Genomic DNA, 7,459 nt, shown 5'->3' on the forward strand with positions numbered 1-7,459 from the left:
CCAACAATGCAACAGTGTCCCAGTTTTCCCACAGCCCCTCCAACATTCATCGCAAAGAAATAAAAGTTGCAGGGATGCCCATCAATTGGAAAATGGATGAACAAGTTGTGGTTATATGATTGTGATGGAATACTACTGTGCTATAAAAAATGATGAGCTCAATAATTTTAGAAAAACATTTAGAAAAAAGACTTTTATGAAATAATGAAAAGTGAAAATGGTAGGACCAAGAGAACATTGTATACAGTAATAGCAATGTTGTTTTTTAAGAAAAACTTATAAATACCCAAATTAATTATAAAGGACAAGTGAAGAATTCAGAGAAAGAACTGATAAATAGAAGCATATAAAGAATAATTTGCACACACACACTCATACATATTTACATACATATGTCTAATGTTAACTATCTCTAGGGCAGGAGAGGGGAAAATGATAAGTAATACTATGCTTATGATCATGGAAAATGAAAAATTTAAACAAATGTAAAAATTTAAAGAGATTAAAAATTTTAAAGATAAAATGAAATAATACTTAATTTTAGAAAGAATGGGGAGCTATTAGAGTTTATTGAGTGGGGATTGGGATAATAAGATCACATCTATGTTTTTAGGAAACTCATTTTAACAACTACATGGAGGATAGAATAGAGACAGCCTTGATACATGAAGTTCAATTAAGAGATTATTTGCAATAGTTTAAATTAGACTTGGCAGTGGCTCTATGAGGAGAGAGTAAAGACTTGCTGTGAGATGAAGTTCAAAGGTAGAAAAAAAAAAGATTTTTCAACTGATTATGTGTATAGAGTGAGGGAAAGTGAGAACTTATCAAAACTGAAAACCTGTGAGACTGAAAGGATGGTGTTACTTGTAACAGAAATAGAGAAACTTAAAAGAGAAATGTGCTTTAGGAAAATGAAATGTAATCATAGCCCCTCTATATCTATTCATTATGTGCTACTTGCTTTTTGCCTTCAAAAAATGAAGATGTATATGGTGGGGAATTGACTCGGTGGCCAGTGCTCTAGAGAAGAGAGCCTGTCAGAGTTGGTGGATGCCTGATACATCAAAAGTTACCATACTCTGATAATATACTGACTAGATGCATTTCCAGATGGAGACTGGACCCCAGGAAGCTAAGTGCCATTGTATTCTTGCTATATTTAGACAAAATAAAATTTGTTCTATGATTCACAAGTGACTCATTTCTTTCCAACATAAGGACACTGTACTTTGCTCTGATTACATCTGAAGTATTGTATTAAAATTCTGGGTACCATATTTTAGGAAAGATATAATAAAGGAGAATATCCTAAAGTAGGAAATCAAAAGTTAATTAGAATAATGGACAAGTTTGTTCTTGGAGGACAAAATGAGGCAGGACAGAAACTAATAGAGTTTTGTCAAGATAACTCACTGTTTATAGAAAATCCTCTTTTTCAACAGCCCAAAAAGTAATTTTATACATGGACATCCCCAAATGGTCAATATAGAAATCAGAATAATTATATACTTTGCAGCCAAAGATGGATAAGCTCTATAAAGTTCATTAGAACAAAACTTGGAGTTGACTATGAATCAGATCATGAGCTTCTTCTTCTTCTTCTTCTTCTTCTTCTTCTTCTTATTATTATTATTATTATTATTATTATTATTATTATTATCATTATTATTATTATTATTTTTGCAAAATTCAGACTTAAATTGAAGAAGGGAAAATCATCACATCACATAACCCTACTAACATCTCTTATGAATATGAAATGAAAATAATGGTTAGAGTTAAGGGATTAGATCTAGTAAATAGATCACCTGAAAAACTACGGACAGAGCTTTGTGATATTGTACAGAAAGCAATAATAAAAACCATACCAAACAAAAAGATCATTGAAAAACTGCTTGTTCATATCCTTTGACCATTTATCAATTGGGGAATGACCTGTGTACTTATACATTTGACAAAGTTATATATTTGAGATAGGAGAACTTTATCTAAGAAACTGTCTATAAAATTTTTCTCCCAATTTTCTGTTTTATTTGGCTATGTTGATTTTATTTGTACAAAAAAATCCCCTTTTGAGTAAAATATCCATTTTACACTTCACAAATGTTCTGTCTCTTAATTATTCATAAATTGTTCTCCTATCAATAAGTCTGATATATAGTATGTTGCATGTTTTTCTATTTTTTCTTCTATCTCCCTAAATATCTTGGTCATGTATCCATTTTGACTATATCTTGGGAAATGGTGTAATATATTGGTCTATATCCAATTTCTGCCAGACTGCCTTACTACTTTCCCAACAATTTTTTAAACCAAATAATGAATTTCTATCCTCAAAGCTTAAATCTTTACATTTCAAACACAAGATTACTATAAGCATTTGCTACTGTGTATTATATGTTTACTCTCTTCTGCTGATCTTTCTATTTTTAGTTGGTACTATGTAGTTTTGATAATTGTGGCCTTATAGTATAGTTTAAGACCTGATATTGTTAAGCCTCCTTTCTTTACATTTTTTATTAATTTCTTTGATATTCTTTATCTTTTATTTTTCCAAATAAATTTTGCTAATTTTTTTTACTAGCAAGTAAAATAATTTTGGGGTAATTTGTATTCAATAAATAGATTAGGTAACATTGAAATTTTTCTAATGAGTTCCATCTTTTTATTATTGATCAAAGTATTCTAAGCTTCAAGTTCAATATTTGACCTTCCAATGAATAATATCAATTAATAATTTCTGTTAATTCTGTATCAGTATTGACTGATTTGACTTCCTTATAATCCAAAAGACTCTCAAAAGTTTTCTCTGGGACCATAATTCTCTGGTGTTCATCTTTCCTTATAGTCCAACTCTTACAGTCATATATAGCTACTGGAAAAACCATATCTTTGACTTTTGTCAGCAAGCTGATGCCTCTACTTTTTAGTATGCTATCCAGATTTGCCAAATTTTTCCTTCCAAGGGGAAAATATCTTTTGATTTCACATTTATACTTAGCATCTACAGTGATCTCTGAACCCGAGAATATAAAATCTGACATTGCTTCCATTTTTCCTCCTATTTTCCAGGAGCCAAGTTTTCAAGAACTTAATTTTTTGATGTTAAATTTCAAGCCAGCTTTTATATTCTCCTCTCTCACCTTCATCAAAAGGCTTCTTAATTCCTCTTCACTTCCTGCCATTAGAATGGTATCATATGCATATTTGAGATTCTTGATATTTCTTCTATCAATTTTAATTTCTGGCTTTTGATTGATTCAACCCAATATTTCACAAGATGTACTTTTTATATAAGTTAAATAAATACAGTGACAATATGCAGCCTTTTCATACTACTTTTTCAATTTTAAGCCAATCGGTTGTCCCATGTTCAGTTCTATTTGTTGCTTCTTGGCCTGCATGTAGGTTCCTTAGGAGGAAAATAAGCTAGTTTGGTAGATTTGCTACAAAACCTTTGAGTTTTGGTGTAGTCAATCTTGCAGAAGTCTATGTTGCTCTGGAACTCCTTTGCTTTCTCAATAATCCTGTGAATGTTGGCAATTTGGTATTTAGTTCCTCTGCCTCTTTGAAAATCAGCTTGGTTTTCTGATAATTGTTGGTTCATATCACTAAAACCTAACTTGGAAGGCATATGAAATTAATACAATTTGTTCAGTAATTTGGACATTCCTTGGCATTGCCCTTCTTTAAGAGTGGGATGCAAACTGTACTTAAGCAATTCAGCAGCTATTTTGTTGTTTTCCAATTTTATTACATATTAAATGCAGAACTTTAACAGTATCATCTTTTAGGGTTTTAAATAACTCACTGAAATTCTACCTCTTAAATTAATTTTATTGTTAGTAGTGCTTCCTAAGACCCAAGAATTTCATTCTCCAGGATATCTGGTTCTAGGTCCAGACCATTGTGTTAGTTATCAGTGATATTAAGATTTTTCTTTTATAATTCTTTTGGGTGTTCTTGCTATCTCTTCTGAATCTCTTCTTCTTCTTTTGAATTCCTACCATTTTTGTCTTTTATGATGCCCAATTTTATGTGAAAGCTTTCCTTAATATATCTAATTTTCTTGAAGACATCTCATCTTTTTTATACTATTGTTTTCTCTATTTCTTTGCCTTGTCATTTAAGAAAACCTTCTTATCTCTCCTTGATATTTTCTAGAATTCTGTATTCAGTTGGTTTTATATTTCCCTTTCTCCTTTTCCTTTTACTTTCTTTTCTTTCTAAGCTATTTTGAAATCCTCAACAGACAACCATTTTACTTTTTTGATCTTCTTTTTCTTTGGAATGTTTTTTATTCTTTCCTCCTGTACAATATCGCAAACTTCTCTCTATAGTTCTTCAGGTATTTTATTTACCAGATCTAATGCCTGAAATCTAAACATCATTTTCATTTCATATTCATGAGGGATGTTAGTAGGAGATATCTACGTGGTCTAATGATTTTTCCTCCTTTCTTCAGTTTAAGTCTGAATTTTGCAAAAAAAAAAAAAGTTACCATTTTCTCAAAGCAAAAGCAAAAATAGACCTAATTAAAAGATAAAATCAGGGAAACTATAGTGTGTTAAATGAAGTAATATTTTTAAAATTTACAGCAAAATTTTTTTACAAAGTCCTCAAATATATACTGAATTTAGAAGTGTCAAATTAAAAAAAAAGAATCATTCCATAATTGATAAATGGACAAGGATATAAATCCACAGTTTTCAGAAGAATAAACCAAAGCTATTTGTAGTCATATAAAAATGCTCTAAGTTACTATTGATTAGAAAAGTACAAATTAGAATGACTCTGAAGTACTACCTCAAACCATAAGAAATGAGAAATGCTGGAGAGGATGAGGGAAAAATAGGTACACTAATAAACTGCTGATAGAGTAGTGAAGTGGTCCAATCCTTCTAGAGAACAATTTGGAACTATGCCCAAATGGCTATAAAACTGTCCATACCCTATGACCCAGTAACATCACAACTGTACTGCATCTGTTTTCCAAAGAGATCAAAGAAAAAAAAAAGGAAAAGAACCCATATGTACAATTTATGTCAGCCCCTTTTGTGGTGGCAAAGAATTAGAAATCAAGAAGATGCTACTAATTAGGAAATGGCTGATGGTATATGCCTGCAATGGAGTATTATTGGGTTTTAAGAAATGAAAAGGGGGGTGGTTTCAGAAAAACATGGCTAGAACTGAATGAACTGATAAAGAATGAAATGAGAAGAACCAGATCATGGTTCACAGTAATAGCAATGTTGTAATGATCAACTATAATCAAGACTTGGCTACTTTGATCAATACAATGATCCAAGACATTTTCAAAAAACTCATAATGAAAAAATGCTGTTTACCTCCAGAGAGAGAACTAATGAACTCTGAGTGCAAATTGAAATACAATTTTCTTACTTTCTTTATTTTTCTTTCTGTTTTTGGAAATTTGGCTAATGTGGGAATATGCTTTACATGATTTCACATGCATAATTGATATCATATTGCTTTCCTTCTTAGTCGGTTGAGAGGGAGTAAGAGAGGGAGAAAATTTGGAACTCAAAATTTAAAAAGAAAAGAATGTTGAAAATAAATAATCAAGTAAAAGTTAAAATAAATCTGTCCTTTAGTCATAGCTGAAAAAGTCCCTGGTCTATTTCTTTTACCATTTTAAAGAAATGATCTGACCTTTAATATTCAAGTGAATTTTGAATTTATTATGGTATGAGGTGTAAAATATTTGTCTAAACCTAATTTCTACCAGACTCCTTTTCAGTATTCCCAGAAATTCTTTTCAAATAACGAGTTCTTCCCCATAGTACCTATTTTAATGGTGTGATGAATTGCTTCTTACGTTGAGACCTAAGAGGGAGAACATTAATTTTTGGATATTCTATTCTCATGTTAGTCACTGTATTGTCTTGTAGGTTGGTACTTTCCACCATTATCTTTCATTCAACTCAATGAATATTATTTATAAAAATTTTGGAAAGGTTTCTTATTCTCATTGGTAAACAATCACTCAAAGGAACAAGCAAAATGAATAATGGTAATTCACTTCTAACCTTAGGATAGAAGCTCAAAATTAAGAGAAGTAACAGACAATGATTTGTCAAGGCTTTGTAAGGGAGAAACTTGCCATGTTCTTTGATTTCCTATAGCCCACTCAAGAGTTAAACAAATTCAACAAGCTCTTGTTAAAGACCTATTGACTGTAGGGCTCTGTATTATGACCCATGAATACAAAAGTGAAAAAGCCAGTCCTTAGTCTTAAAGGCTTTGTAATCTAGTGTGTGTATGTGTGTGTGTGTGTGTGTGTGTGTGTGTGTGTGCACAGCAGTTATTTATTTAGTTGCCATAATATAAAATAAAATATAAAATGCACCAAAGAGTTTTAGGCAAAGTACAATAAGTAATTTGAGGTAAAGGAATATTGGTTGGGCTAGATGACTCTCGCAAGGACTTTTCCAATTTTAAGGTTCTATTTATGGATGTTTCTTTGGAAATATGGTAACTGAGCTGAACCTTGAAGAAAGTGAAGAATTCCAACAGGTGGAAATGGTTTATAAATCTATTCAAACATGCAGTTGACTGTAAGCAAAGGAGGAAAGTAACACTTAAAAGAAAGCTAAAAAAAAAAGGATGAGGGAGATAAAGGTACATGGTAGAGGAACCCTAAAGTACAGCCTGGAAAGGGATCAGATATGACTATATGGCTATGGTGGGCACCCTCCTTAAATGGAAATTCTGAGAGGACCTATCCAATCAGAGAGAGAGGCTGCAAGGGCACAGAATACTTCCAATGTGAAAATTCCAGAATTAGAATCAGGCTTTATAATGAAGAGTTATGGCAAGGTAGAAGATGTTCCGAATTTAGTTTCCAGAGAAATTGGAGATATCAACAGCAGAGAGCTGATAAATAAGGCCATAGATGTAGATTAAATAGCTAAGGAAGATAGTATAAACATGTGTGTGTGAATATACATATACATACATAAATATATATAAATACAATACATATATGCATATATGTATGCATATGAAAGGAGCATGTAGGACAGAACTTTAGAAGATATTATCATTTATGAAGTTGACAAACATGGAGGGGAATCATTAAAGTACAGTATTGTGAAAGCTAGAGGAATCTCTCTTACTGCACAAATAAAAGTGATTCTTTTTGTTCTTTCTAGAGAGAAACATCTACTTATCTTCTCATTGGAAATTAAAGTATTATTAACAAATCTCTATAAATTTATAGATCTTCCATTTAAAAATTTTTATTTATTTATTTATTTTTTTGCTGAGGCAATTTGGGTTAAGTGACTTGCTCGGATCACACAGCTGGGAAGTATTAAGTGTCTGAGATAAGATTTGAACTCAGGTCCTCCTGACTTCATGGCTGGTGCTCTATCCACGGTGCCACTTAGATGCCCCTCTTTAAAAAGATTAGGGATAAGAATAAAAGACAACT

The sequence above is a fragment of the Sminthopsis crassicaudata genome, chromosome 1 (assembly GCF_048593235.1).
Source record: "Sminthopsis crassicaudata isolate SCR6 chromosome 1, ASM4859323v1, whole genome shotgun sequence".
NCBI lineage: Eukaryota > Metazoa > Chordata > Mammalia > Dasyuromorphia > Dasyuridae > Sminthopsis > Sminthopsis crassicaudata.